Below are 15,323 nucleotides of genomic sequence, written 5' to 3'. Positions count from 1 at the left end.
GCAAAATGAGCTAACATATATGATGTGCTTAGAACAGAGCCTGGTGCATAGTATGTGCTCCAAAATGTCAACCACGGTTACATAAACAGAATGAGCTTGGGCTGTGGGAAATTTAATGCACCTGGCTTCTGTCGCCTCATTTGAACTGCAGATTAAAATGCCTTTTGGGGAAGAGGATGGTGAAGAGTAAACGAAGTGGCACAACTTATGTAAACAATGAAGCACAGAGCCTGGCCCGAGGTGAGGATCAGGCTAGGCACGCCAACAGTGTTCTCTCCACCCAGCGGCTGTGCTGTTGGAAGAGAGTGACCTCCACCAATCAAGAGGGGCCAGTGCTGGGGTGCAGGTGAGACCGCTTCAGAGTTCCAGGCCGCTTCTTTCTCTATCTCTGGAGAACATTGTGATTTCATGCAGGTCAGATTGCTTAGGCCTCAGTTTCCACATCCCTGTTAAATTTAGGAGATTTCTAAATGCCTTACGGCAGCGGTTCTCAACCTGTGGGTCGAGACCCCGGCAGGGTCGCCTAAAGCCATCGGAAAATACATAATGCATATCAGGTATTTACATTCTGAATCATAACTGTAGCAAAATTACAGTTATGAAGTAGCCACCAAAATTATTTTTTGGTTTGGGGTCACCGCAACATGAGGAACTATATTGCAGGGTCACGGCATTAGAAAGGTTGAGAACCACTGCCTTACGGGCTCTAAAGATCTAGGGGGAGTCCTTGTCCTGGGGTGGGAGCGCGTGCACACTCACACACACACACACACACACACACACACACACGCTCACACATACACAGTGAGGATGAGAAGCAGCTGCACGTTGGCCCAGCCACTGGAGTCAACTCCAGGAGCTTCGGGCCCCAGGCCCTGTTGGCCTTGAAAACCACCTAGAAGAATAATGTGTCTGGAAAACATTCCCAGGCATTTTCATGTGTGAAGCAGTTTTTTCTTTGCCCCCTCCCCCATCTTCTTTTGTCACTCTGCAAATATCTGTGGCTGTCTTGCAAAGTGTTGGGATTAGGCCAGGTCTCCCTGTGGATGCCTGGGGTGGGGGGAAGAGAGGGCTTCAAAAGATCAGCCTGCCCCATCCTTTCTTTACTGCCCGCTTCCCAGGTCCCAGAAGAATCTAACCCATAGCAAGAAGGAAACAGCCCCACAATGTTTTACAGGGGTCATAAAATGTGGCTTCACCCTCCAGGGGAAGCCAAAGTTGGGATGTGACTGCAGAACAGATGGGGCCTGGGGAGGAAGCAGCTTAAGTGCAGAAGCTCACAGCAAGCGGGAGGGGTAGATAGAGAGGGCAGACGCGGGCGCATGCGCAGCCCCTCCTCCGGCCTCCAGGCCTTAGATCCACAGGCTGGGTCTCTCTCTCAGCGTCCAGACACCTCAGGGGGAGAGAAATAGAGCTTCGTGTGTTTTGCATAACTGTGCCTCATTTCTGATTCTGAGTCCCTTTTCATTAGGCTGCGGGGGGGGGGGGGGGGGGTATAACTGCCTTGCCACAGTTCTCAGGTCTTACTGCCCCACAGGAGGAGGAAAGAATTCCCAAGTCACCGCTGAGGCTGTCCATGCCCAGTCTGCAGGGCCCCTTCAGGTCCCTGTGTCCCTGTGCTAGTTCATCACGGTCACAATCCCGGCTTAGATACATCCCCAAAACGTCTGCTGCAGGCTCCCACCGCCTCCCTGAGAGCTGCTCTGAGGACCCTCTGTCATTCCTCTTCCGGTCCGGGGACACTCCTCCTGGCTTGGGTTCTCCTCTCCCCAAGGCTTCCGGCCAAGGTGCCTTGAACTCGTGTACAAATCCTTTGACCCCCTTTTATCACCTCCAGTAGCCAACTCAGTTCTTTTAAGGGTTTATGCTCTTTAAAAAGATGTTTAGATTTATTCTGTTTCTCTTCCTCTTCCTCTCTACTCTGCTGCAACCCTCAAAACTGCTGGAATGGGGGAAAGGAAATGGAAAAATACAGGGAAAAGTATATCGATGAGTGTCTTAAAATCATAGCTAGCTATATACGCTATCCCATTTCATCTCACCACAATCTTCTGAAGTTACCCTCATTTTATAGGTGGGGAAACTAACACTTAATAAGGTCACATAACTAATAAATATTCTCTCCACATACAGGCCCGAAAGCACTTTGTGAAATGGGTCTGCCCTAGGCTAGTGAATGAGATCCCAAACGTTTTGTTGATGTCTTTGAACAGATGAACCCTTTACTCACATAGAAACTTCCCTGAAAAACCTGAAAGCGTATTCCTGCTCTGGTGGAAGATGACTGGGCTGGGTGAGGGCTCAGAGGATAGCCTCCCTCTTTCCTTCACCCCTTGGTATGTACCACAGGTACTTCTGTGATCTCCTAGGTCCTGGGAGCCCATTTGGAACAGTATGGATTCCAGACCAGCTCTACAGCCAACCCCCCAGACCTGGATTATGATGCTTATTGGTCTCTGGCCAGTGGGTTGCCTTGGAAAACACTGGCTTCATGGCACATCTAGTCAAAATTCCCTGCTTGGTTGTTCCCTTGATGCTGCTGGACACCATGTCAGGGCCAGAGCTCTGGCTTCTAAGAGGGTTTGAAAGCTGGCCCACCCCCTGGTGTCCAATCTCTCCAATGCATCCAATGTAGTCAGCCAGGGCTACATGGGGCCAATTGCTTTAAATATTAATCTTGCTGGGAGCTAGATTGATGGGGGTGGGGGCATTTGGGAAGTTCAGAAAAAATAGGGTATGATTTGTCTCCTGAGACAATATATTTTTTATTTTGAAATTAAATTTAATAGGGTGACATTGATCAATAAGAGTACATAGGTTTCAGGTGAACATTTCTATACCATTTGAAATGTTGATTGTATTGCATGCCCATAACTCAAAGTCAAATCATTTTCTATCACCATATATTTGTCCGGCTTTATTCCCTTCCCCCACCCCTCCCCCAAGTAACTAACCATTTCACTTTTTTTTTTTTTTCATTTTTCTGAAGCTGGAAACAGGGAGAGACAGTCAGACAGACTCCCACATGCGCCCGACCGGGATCCACCCGGCACGCCCACCAGGGGCGATGCTCTGCCCACCAGGGGGCGATGCTCTGCCCATCCTGGGCATCGCCATGTTGCGACCAGAGCCACTCTAGCGCCTGAGGCAGAGGCCACAGAGCCATCCCCAGCGCCTGGGCCATCTTTGCTCCAATGGAGCCTTGGCTGCGGGAGGGGAAGAGAGAGACAGAGGAAGGAGAGGGGGAGGGGTGGAGAAGCAGATGGGCGCTTCTCCTGTGTGCCCCGGCCGGAAATCGAACCGGGACTCCCACACGTCAGGCCGATGTTCTACTACTGAGCCAACCGGCCAGGGCCCCATTTCACTTTTTATCTATGCCCATGAGTCTCAGTTCTACATCGCACCTATGTGCCTATGTGGGATATATATTTGTCCCTCTCTGAGACAATAATTTTTATTTTCTTTTCGGCAAATCTCTTCATTGAGACTGCTGCTATCTCATCCCCCTTTTATTCATAAAATTAATATTTCAAGAGACACTAACAGCCCTTGGTTCCCATAGCCAGTTACTGCATCCATGCCCTCACTGGATAAGCATTAGGTGAGCACCCACTGAGCACCTGGTATGATGCTAAGTGCCAGAGTACAAAGACAAGGAAGATGTCCTCCTTCACAGTCTGAAGTCCACAGTTCATGCCTCTATGCTTTCCTGGGCCTGGGAAAACATGGTGGACATTTGCTGGCTCTTGGCCACTCAGCATTCACTTTCCCTAGCAGTTCTTTGGTTTCTTTTCCCATGACCTGCCCCCACAAGCGCAGCGTTGGTGGGCCAATGAATCAGACAATCTTGTAGAAGCCAAAAGGGTGTCTGGAGGTTTGTCAACCACAGTTCTTCCTCTCTCTCTGCATCGGTGAAACCAAAGCCTGGACAGGCAACCTAACTGCTTCCAGTCAGACCTCCTTCCCTAGACTTTGAAACAAGATTGGGAGAGGCAGTTGGCTTATTCACCCCAGCAGAATAACCTGACCGCCAAGCAAATTCTTTTCTGTTTCCCATACTTCTTTCAAGCTTCGTTCTCCAGCTTCCTTATGGATTCTGGGCATCTCATAAGTTTTCTTATCTTTAAGATGGCCAGAATTGGTTTTAGTTGCTTGTGCTCAGAAAACCCTGACTGGCATACTGGGTTCCAACTGTTATTCCAATTGTATCAACATGTTTGAAATGTACGTTGTGAGCACTTGTTCTGGGCCAGGTGTTGTGGATACATTGACCTAGAGGAAGAGACTCAAGTGAAGTGGTTAAGTGTGAGGAAGATCATGGAATGGCAGGGAAAAGGGAAGAGTAAGTCAGCTCTGCCTGAGAGCAGAAGGGGGCTTCCGTAGAGCAGGTCATAGAAATGGAATTTCTTGTTCTTGTCTTTCCACCCTCACCCTCACCCCCTCAGCCTTCTCTGCATAGCTACTGGAGATATTTGTAAATCAGGTAGAGTCATTGCTAGGCTCAAAATCCTCTAGTGGCTCCCTGACTCTCTCTGGGTGAAAGCCAAAGTCCTATAACGGTCTACAGGACCTCTACGACCTGGTTCCCCAGCAAAGGACTCTGTCGCCCAACCCCTGCGCTGCTGGGTAGAGTCACAGAGCTAACCTCTCACTTATGAGATGGCACTGCAGGTGGTGGGTGCGTAGTCCCAACCACAGTAGCCTAAGAGGAAATACTGGACTTGAATGTTCACTTTTCCTTCTCATCTCTGACCAGAATGGCCACAGCCAGAGCAGCCTGGATGCCACAAGGTGAAGGTGGCTCCTGAGTGACCATGTGGAACAGAGCTGCCTTCTGCTTATAAAATGCAGAGCTGTGCCTCCAAGGCTATGCAAGTGAGTGGCTCCATTCTACTACTGCCTTCTTATATTCCTGTGTAAGTTCTTGGGAATTATTTGGGCTTTTCTTTGTCAGACTTAGTTATCAGCATGCTTTCCTCTCTGCCTTGCTTCTTCTAACTTGAAGCTTTAAATCTGCTGTAGGCCAGGAAACCAGAACATCAACTTTCTTAGAATAGTAACTGGAATAAAAGTAAATATGTTCTAAGGGAGGCCTGAGAAGTTCTCCTGTGATGAAAATATGTGTGATTTAGAGCAAAAAGCTCTTGAGTATCTATTAGTTTCTCAGAGATCTTTGTTACCTTTTCTTATTTTCTCTCTCTCTCTATCTCTCTCTCTCTCTCTTTTTTTTTTGTATTTTTCTGAAGTTGGAAATGGGGAGACAGTCAGACAGACTCCTGCATGCGCCCGACCGGGATCCACCTGGCATGCCCACCAGGGGGCGATGCTCTGCCCATCTGGGACGTTGCTCTGTTGCAATCAGAGCCATTCTAGCACCTGAGGCAGAGGCCATGGAGCCATCCTCAGCGCCCGGGCCAACTTTGCTCCAATGGAGCCTCGGCTGTGGGAGGGAAAGAGAGAGACAGAGAGGAAGGAGAGGGGGAGGGGTGGAGAAGCAGATGGGCGCTTCTCCTGTGTGCCTTGGCTGGGAATCAAACTCGAGACTCCTGCACGCCAGGCTGATGCTCTACCACTGAGCTAACTGGCCAGGGCCTCTCTTTTCTTGATATTAGAGGGTTGCTGAGCCAGTGACTCCTTGCTCAAGCCAGCAACCCTTGGGCTCAAGCCAGTGACTTTGAGATAATGTTGATGATCCCTAGCTCAAGCAGACGACCTCAGGGTTTTGAACTTTAGTTCTCAGCATCCCAGGTGGATGCTCTATTCACTGTGCCACCACTGATCAGGCACAGTTTTTGTTGTTGTTTTTTAAAAAGAAAGAAATATGAAACAAATATGGCAAAATGTTAACATTTGTTAAATCTGTGTGGGCAAATACATGGGTGCCTGTCATGGTATTTTTTGGTAACTATTTATTGAATATATTTTAAAATTAACTTTAAGAAAATTATTATAGAAAAAAAATACTATGATTGAGAGCCAAGCAAAATCTTAGTACCTTGTCCTCCCCCACTCTATAAATGGGTAAACAGGCCCAAGGAGAGAAAGCTATTTAGCCAAGGTCACAGAGTAAGTGCAGAGCTGGACTGAGAATGCAGGTGTCTGGACTCATTCTTTTCCCCATGATATCTGCCAAAGGGTGTGTGGGTATCCCTGGCCTAAGGCTCACACCACAAACTCGTGCCCATGTTTGTAAAACTGTGTTCACCCCATTGCTCCATGTCAGTAGGCATAGCATCTTGTGACATGTTCCCACTTCACTGTAAAAAGCCCACGTTACTGCAGGAGCCCTTTTAACACTCTCGAGACACCTATCCACAGACCATTCATCCACCCACATTTGCCAATTCCCCCATTCACCCAATGCATTCACTCACCTACAAATCTACTCATTCTTTCTTTATCCCTCATCCCTTATCCCAGCGATTTTCCACTGATGTGCCATAAACGGCACACTGGTGTGCCACAAGAATTTTTAAAACAAGCAATACCTGACTCTTTAGTCAGGGGCACTGACCTCTTTTCCTTAGATAATCAAATAAAAAAATGACACAATACAATAGCTGTCTAGGGTGAATGAATCAAAACTACACCTATTTTTTTCATCAGATTAGCAGAACATATATTTTTTAGTGTGCCGCAGAATTTTAGTAATTCGTTTATGTGTGCCACGAGATGATAAAGATCGAAAATTGCTGCCCGGTTCACTCGTGCGTCAAACCTTTAGAGTGCTCATCCCATTTGTTTATGTGCCTTAAGAAGCCCACTGTCTATGAACAAAATAAGCATGTCAATTGAAATAAACAAATGGCAAGAACTGTGCGGTGTGGCATATGTTTTCCTGGAGGTATGAGGTACAGCAGGAGCAATAAAGGAGGAATGATCTGTCCTGGAGGGAGAGGGGAAGTAGGCAGTCAGGCACTGCCAGGTAGATTAAAAAAAATTTAATTGTGGTAAAATATATATAATATAAAATTTACCATCTTAATAATTTTTAAGTGTACGGTTCAGTGGTATTAAGTATACTCACATTGTTCTGCAGCCATCAGCATCATTCAACCACAACTCTTCTTCATCTTGCAAAACTGAAACGCTATACCCGTAAAATAAGAGCTTCCCATTTCTACCTTTTCCACTTCAACCCTGGTGAGCACAATTCTCTCGCTGTGAATGGCCACTCTAGGTACCTGAAACAAGTGGAGTCATACAGTATTTGTCTTTTTGTGATGAGTTTATTTCACTTAGCACAGTGTCCTCACGGTTCCTCCATGCTGTAACATGTGTCAGACTCCCTTTCTTTTTAGGGCTGAATAGTATCCCATTTCATATACATACAGTAATTTCCCCTTATCCACAGTTTCGGTTTCCACGATTTCAGTTACCCATGATCAGCTGTGGTCTGAAAATACTAACGTATATTTTCAGAAATAAACAATTCACAAGGTTTTTTTTTGGGGGGGGTTGTTTTTCTTTTTACAGAGACAGAGAGAGTTAGAGAGAGGGATAGACAGGGACAGACAGACAGGAACGGAGAGATGAGAAGCATTAATCATTAGTTTTTTGTTGCGTGTTGCGACACCTTAGTTGTTCATTGATTGCTTTCTCATATGTGCCTTGACCCTGGGCCTTCAGCAGACCGAGTAACCCCTTGCTCGAGCCAGCGACCTTGGGTCCAAGCTGGTGAGCTTTGCTCAAACCAGATGAGCCTGTGATCAAGCTAGTGACCTTGGGGTCTCGAACCTGGGTCCTCCGCATCCCAGTCTGAGGCTCTATCCACCGCGCCACTGCCTGGTCAGGCACAATTCACAAGTTTTAAAGAGTGCACCGCACTACAAATGCAATAAAATCTCAGGAGTTCCTCATCTGCCAACCCTCTCCCCCCAGGAAGTGAATCATCCCTTTGTCCCCCGTATTTACTTCTTTAGGTCTTTATGCTGCACATGCTCCCCACCCATTATTCACTCAGTAGCCATATTGGTTCTCAGATCACTATCACAGTATCATGGTGCTTGTGTTCCAGTTAGCCTAGTAGTAACCTAGTGCTAAGTCATGATGTCTACGCCATTCACTTCACTTCCTCTCCTCAGAGTCATTTTATCATCTCACATCATCACAAGAAGGGTGAGTACAGTATAAGATATTTTTAAAGAAATACCACATACATAACTTCTATTATACCATATTATCATTGTTCTACTTTATTATTGTTAGTATCATATTATGCTTAATTTATAAATTAAACTTTATCGTAGGTATGCATATATAGGAAAAAGATAAATATTGAGGGTTTGATAGTATTTTTTTAAATCTTTCTCTTTTTAATTTTTTAAAAAATTTATTTATTCATTTTAGAGAGGAGAGAGAGTGAGAGAAGGATGTGGAAGGAGCAGGAAGCATCAACTCCCATATGTGCCTTGACCAGGCAACCTCAGCATTCCAGGTCGATGCTTTACCCACTGCGCCACCACAGGTCAGGTGAGGGTTTGGTAATATTTTGGTTTTATGCATCCACATGTCTTGGAACATTTCCTCCATGAATAAGGGGAGGCCGCTGTACCACATTTTGTTATCCATTCCTCTGTCGATGGACACTTGGGTTGCTTCAACCTTTTGGCTATTTTGAGTAATGCTGCTATGAATGTAAGTGTACAAATATCTCTTCTAGTTTCTACTTTTAAGTTTTTCAGATATATATCCACAAGTAGAATGCTGAGTCATATGGTAATTCTACTTTCAATTTTTTGGGGACTCACCATACCATTTTTTACAGCAGCTGCACTATTTTACATTACTACCAAGAGTGCACAAGAGTACCAAGTGTTCTTATCAACACTTATTGTTTTCTGTTTTGTTTTGTTTTTTATAGTCACCATACTAATGGGTGAGATAATATTTTACTGTAGTTTTGATTTGCATCTCTCTAGGGAGTAGTGATATTGAGCATCATTTCATGTGCTTATTGGCCATTTATATATATTTGAAGAAGTGTTTTTTCAAATCCTTTGCCTATTTTTAAATTGTGTTTCTTGTTGTTGAGTTATAGGAGTTCTTTATATATTAAGGCTATTAACCTCTTATCAGATATAGATATTGCAAGTATTTTCTCCCATTCTGTGGTTTGCCTCTTTGTTCTGCTGATTCTGTCCTTTGATGTACACCACGGAGGAGAAGATGTTGATAGAAATCAGCCAACCTGAGTGGCAGTAGAGTGAGGGGAAGTTGTTTCAGTCAAAGGAAACAGCCTGTGCAAACACAAGAGGAAAGAAACTGTCCACTGTAAGGAGCTGAGTCTTGCTAGAACATGTGTGCAGGGAGAGATGTGGGGAGAGGCGAGCCTGGAGCAATCAGTAACAATAAGCCAGCTAAGTAGCTTGGACTTCATTCTAAGGTGGTGCTATTTAAAGAGTGGTCCCAGGAGCCCTGCTTCTGCATCATCTACTAAGAGTTTGTTTCGCCCTGACCAGAGAGCTTGGTGGTTAGACCATTGTCCTGAAGTGCAGAGGTTGCTGGTTCGATTCCTGATCAGTGCACATACAGGAACAGATCAACATTTCCGTCTCTCTCTCCCTTTCTCTTCCTCTCTTGCTAAAGTCATAAATAAATTTAATAATAATAATAATAATAATAGTTTTTTAAAAAAGAGAGTTTGTTTAAAATGCACAAGTATATTGCCGCAGCTCTGACTTACCTCTGGGGTGACGCTGGGGGATCTGGGTTTTAAAAGCCCCTGAGATAATTCTCATGTTCAGTCCTGTTTGAGCATTGGGTGAAGCGCAATAGGGAGCCTCTGAGGGGTCTGACTAGGCTGGAAAGATGGCCTGGGCTGTCCTTCAAGTTGGAGCGCCCCGGGCTTGGCCCTGTCCCCCTCCTCCAACCACCCAATGCCAACCCCATCTATCACCTTCGTCCGCCACCCTCTTGCCTGCCTAGCCAGCGACCGACCTGCTCCCCTCTGTAGGGTCCCGGATCAGCGGTCACGGAAGGGCAGTGCCGCTGCAGCCAGGCCAGCATTCCTCTCACTTCCCGCCATTGTCCTGGGTTCCTGCGGCCGTGTCTCTGCACTCACCCCAGGACGTCCCACGGCCTTGGGGAGGTGACTCATTTCCTTTCTCCCCAGAGACTTAATACTGCGCTCAACTAGGCCAGGTCCCGGCAGCGGCCTAGACCCCCCGCCGCGGGCTGCGGACGCCGGCGCTGCGCCGTGCCTCTCGGCCACCAGGGGGCGCCGGAGTCCGCAGTGCCTCCCGGGGAGCCCTGGAGCAGGACACCCTTGCAGCCCGGAATCCCCTCCTCTGGGCGGGGACCGGTGAAGAAAGAAAGACCCTACTCTTTCCCACCATCTGCCTGGCTCGCCAGGAGTCAGACCCCTGACGCTCACGGATTGGGAACTGCGGGGCAGGGTGTGCCTTGACCAAGGCAGCGCAGCTCACCCTGGGAAGTGAAGGGACACGAATCCAGCCTTCTTGCCATCACCCCCACCTTCATACCCAGGCCGACGGTTTTCCCACAGACCCGCAGGTATTAATTTTATCCTTCTCGCCCACCTCCTCCATAGGGTTTCCAGTCCAAAGTCTGCAGACAAGATGCCTCAGATTTTGATCATCTGGGCCCTGAAACGTGGTCACCCCTGGAGTCAGCAAGAGCTGAGGGCAGCTCTGGCTCACCTGAAAAGCAGGTGCAGTCTGCAGTGACTGGGTGGCCGCCCCGTTCCCAGCGCTGCCCCCTCCCCCAGCCCGGAGCTGATGGGCTTTGTCAAAGGTGCCCCTCACCCCGACCTGCACTCCCAGGCCCCTCTGCACACAGCGCTGGAACCTCTGGACCCATCCCTCCCCCTCCTGCTTCCCTCCAGGATTCAGGGAGGCAGGAAAGCTCACTCCAGTTCAGCATTTCAGATGTTTACAAGGCCCAGGGCCAGCTAAGCATGCGTTCTTTTAAGACACAGGGAAGGAGTCATGTGAAGGCCACACAGGGAGCTGGGCCTCAGGCCACACCTGCCCTACCTCAGGGCTCTTCCTAAGGACTGCCGGGATAAATGCAAAATGCCCCCCCCCCTCCCCCGTGGCTGACATAGTGAAAAAACTCAATAAATGGTGGTTTTTATAATTACTCAGCAAGTTCCCTAACTTCTTGGTGCCTCAGTTTCCTCATTTGTAAATTGGGTGTAATGATAGTTAGTACACCTCAGAGAGTGGTGGTTAGGCTTAAATGAGCTCATACATGGAAGGGATGATAAGTACCCAACAATAGCCTTCTAGAATCTGCTCTCCGTAAAGTCAGGGGTCCTGTCTGGTGTCTTTTTTTGTACACTGCTATATGTCTAGCACTTAGCACACTGTCTAATACAGAGTAGGAATCCAATAAATACTTGCTGGATGATTAAATGTTAACTATTATTGTTGCCTTTTTACTGTAGAATGTAGGTCTGGAAAGCAGACCTGGAGGACTGAAGGGGAAGATTCTTTTTTTTTTTTTTTGGCAGAGACAGAGAGAGGGACAGATAGGGACAGACAGACAGGAAGGGAGAGAGATGAGAAACATCAATTCTTCGTTGCGGTTCCTTAGTTGTTCATTGATTGCTTTCTCATATGTGCCTTGGCCACCGGGGTTACAGCAGACCGAGTGACCCCTTGCTCGAGCCAGCGACCTTGGGCTCAAGCTGGTGAGCCTTGCTCAAACCAGATGAGCCCGCACTCTAGCTGAAGACCTTGGGGTCTCGAACCTGGGTCCTTCCGCATCCCAGTTTGACGCTCTATCCACTGCACCACCGTCTGGTCAGGCTGAAGGGGAAGATTCTTGAGGGTCTATTTGCACAAGCAATAGAGGGCTCCTTGGGAAGAAGTTATTGTAAAGAAAGACAGTTGAAGAAGACAAGAGGGGTTCAAGGACTGGGCAAGGAGAAGAGAACGGTTCCTGGTAGAGTATTCTTGGTGCTCACGGCTGAGTCCCAGGAACACTGTATAAAGGAGTGGACGGTTTCATGAACATGCCAAGAAGGAGCATTGCACAGTTGATTAACCCAGTGGCTTCACACCTGCTAAGGACACTGAGAATTTGGTGAGGATTTTGGTTAGCATTTTTTTTTTTAAGACATATATAGAAAGAGACAGGGACAGACAGAGACAGACAGACAGGAAGGGAGAGAGATGAGAAGCATCAACTCATACTTGCAGCACCTTAGCTGTTCATTGTTTGCTTTCTCATATGTGCCTTGACCAGGGGGCTCCAGCTGAGCCAGTGACCCTTTGCTGAAGCCAGTGACCTTGAACTCAGCGAGTCCCTCAGCTTCCAGCCAGCGACCTTTGGGCTTAAGCCAGCAACCATGGGGTTTCGAACGCAAGGGTCCAGGCTGACACTCTATCTGGTGCGCCACCGCCTGGTCAGGCTGGTCAGCATGTTTAATGGGGATAGTTGAGTCCTGGAAAACACACCTCCAAAGGCAGAGTACCTGTGAGACACCCACTGGGCATTCCATGGAAAGTCTATAGAAACTGCTGGGGACAAAGCCAGAGAAAGCCGATGGCTATTTTGTGTGGCCTTTTCTTTCTTTTTTTTTTTTGTATTTTTCTGAAGCTGGAAACTGGGAGGCAGTCAGACAGACTCCTGCATGCGCCCGACCGGGATCCACCCGCACACCCACCAGGGGACGATGCTCTGCCCCTCCGGGGGGTCGCTCTGTTGCGACCAGAGCCACTCTAGCGCCTGGGGCAGAGGCCAAGGAGCCATCCCCAGCACCTGGGCCATCTTTTGCTCCAATGGAGCCTCGGCTGCGGGAGGGGAAGAGAGAGACAGAGAGGAAGAAGAGGGGGAGGGGTGGAGAAGCAGATGGGTGCCTCTCCTGTGTGCCCTGGCCGGGAATCGAACCCGGGACTTCCGCACACCAGGCCGACGCTCTACCACTGAGCCAATCAGCCAGGGCGTGGCTGTGGCCCTTTCTATTAATGGACTAGTGTGGGCTTGAAGGGTTTGAGAACACAGCTTGAAGGGTAACCTTGTCAGGGCTGCCTTAGTGGGGGGTGGGCTTACTGTCCCTGGAAGTGTGCACTCAGGGGCTGGATTACCAATCTAGGGAAATGCCAGAATGGGAGTTCACCAAAGGTGGGGAGTTTAGGTTAGATGGGCATTAATGTTGCTCCTCTGAAGCAGAAATAACAAGACACAGGCCATCTCTGAGACCACCCATTCCTAGCCCTGCCTCCATAATGCCCTGGTAGCAGAGGCTCATGGGAAGTAGAGCTTGCCCCTGAGCGTTCTGGAGACTTGTTCCTGGCTGGTCTGCATTTCTTCTGGAGAGGCAGGATACCTTTGCTTTGCTCTAACTGTGCCTTTCCACCTGGTGGCCTGGCTGCCCCCTGGTGAGACAGTGAATTGTAGTGGAAGGAGCCTCGAAAGTTCTAGAGTCAAACGGATCTGGACTCAAATCCCACCTTCACCACTTCCCCGGCAAGTCGTCTACCTCCTCTGAACCTCAATTTCTTCAGCTATAGAGTGAGAATGAAAACATCTACTTTTCAGAGTCGGTGCAAGAGGATGGGTATATTATGTCTGGCACAGAATAGGAGCTTGAAAGACATCTATTCTCTCTGACTTGCTTCAGTCCAGGGCCCAGGCTGAGGAAAGACAAGAGCATTCCTGGAAAGAATGAGGACTGTTGAAAGAGCCAGGTGGGGCCCTGGCCGGTTGGCTCAGTGATAAAGCATCGGCCTGGCGTGCGGGAGTCCCGGGTTCGATTCCTGGCCAGGGCACACAGGAGAAGCGCCCATCTGCTTCTCCACCCCTCCCCCTCTCCTTCCTCTCTGTCTCTCTCTTCCCCTCCCACAGCCAAGGCTTCATTGGAGCAAAGTTGCCCCGGGCGCTGGGGATGGCTCTATGGCCTCTGCCTCAGGCACTAGAATGGTTCTGGTGGCAACACAGCAACAGCCCAGATGGGTGGAGCATCGCCCCCTGGTGGGCATGCCGGGTGGATCCCAGTAGGGCACATGCGGTAGTCTGTCTGACTGCCTCCCTGTTTCCAACTTCAGAAAAATACAAAAAAAAAAAAAAAGAAAGAAAGAGCCAGGTGGCATCTTGGGCAACTCTGCTAACTCTCCAGTCCCAGTTAATTCACCTTTAACATAAAGAATGTGGGAAAGGGATTTTCAAACACCTGCCTGCATGTAGACATTCCTAGATGTGGAGGAAGGACTCTAAACCATGAATGCCATAGGTCACTTCCACACTTGTTGAGTCTGTCCATTTTTTGCAGTTTAGCCCTGCCTGGATTTCTAGCATGCCAGCCGTAGTGAAAGGATGTGGGTTTTGTCATCTTGTGAAACTCAGAATCCCAGCTCCCCCATTTGCTTGCTCAGTGACATTGGGCACGTCTCTGAGTCACAGTTTGCTAAACTCAGAATGAGGACAATTACAGCGACCCTGCAGGACCAGTAGGGGCGTTACATGGGAATGCATATATTTATATATGCAAGGTGTTTGCGATTACATAGGAGGTACTTAAAAAATGGGAATCAATATTCTTTTTTTTTTTTTTTTGACAGAGAGAGGGACAGATAGGGACAGACAGACAGGAAGGGAGAGAGATGAGAAGCATCAGTTCTTCATTGCAGCACCTTAGTTGTTCATTGATTGCTTTCTCATATGTGCCTTGCCTGGGGAGCTACAGCAGACCAAGTAACCCCTTCCTCAAGCCTGGGACCTTGGGCTCAAGCTGGCAACCTCAGGGTTTTGAACCTGGGTCCTCCAGGTCCCAGTCCAGTGCTCTATCCACTGCTCTACCACCTGGCCAGGCTGGAAATCAATATTCTTAAAGTGCTTAGAATGGTGCCTAGCACATATAAGTGCTAAATAAATGTTTACTAAGTAACTAGAAATGTAGATAGATTGAAACAGACATATGTAAATAGATGCATAAGTAGATATATAGAGAGAAGCTAGAGTGACCCCTTCCCTTCCTACGCCTCCCAGTCTACTTCTGAAAACTTCTCTGCCAGCCTCCACTCCTCTCTCAGTTCTGGCCCTAACTTCCTCTGGCCACAACAGTGAAGTCAAGCTCTGTGTGTGTGTGTGTGTGTGTGTGTGTGTGTGTGTGTGTCAGAAACAGAGAGAGACCGCCTGACCGGGTGGTGGTGCAGTGGATGGAGTGTTGAACTGGGACGTGGAGGGCCTGGGTTCGAGACCCTGAGGTCGCCAGTTTGAGCACGGGCTCATCTGGTTTGAGCAAGGCTCGCCAGCTTGGACCCAAGGTTGCTGGCTTGAGCAAGGGGTCACTTGGTCTGCTGAAGGCGCATGGTCAAGGCACATATGAGAAAGCAATCAATGAACAACTAAGATGT

The 15,323-nt window shown here is 48.2% G+C and overlaps 1 non-coding gene across 1 annotated transcript; it reads right to left on the bottom strand.

Annotated features, from left to right (window-relative positions):
* Positions 1-12,837: 12,837 nt before the first annotated feature.
* On the bottom strand, positions 12,838-12,913 carry TRNAT-GGU (transfer RNA threonine (anticodon GGU)). The gene has a single exon. It is a non-coding gene; the product is annotated as a tRNA-Thr (tRNA).
* Between the last annotated feature and the right edge of the window lie 2,410 nt (positions 12,914-15,323).

The sequence above is a fragment of the Saccopteryx leptura genome, chromosome 2 (assembly GCF_036850995.1).
Source record: "Saccopteryx leptura isolate mSacLep1 chromosome 2, mSacLep1_pri_phased_curated, whole genome shotgun sequence".
In the NCBI taxonomy this organism is placed as follows: domain Eukaryota; kingdom Metazoa; phylum Chordata; class Mammalia; order Chiroptera; family Emballonuridae; genus Saccopteryx; species Saccopteryx leptura.
This window is presented reverse-complemented; position numbering and strand designations above follow the sequence as displayed.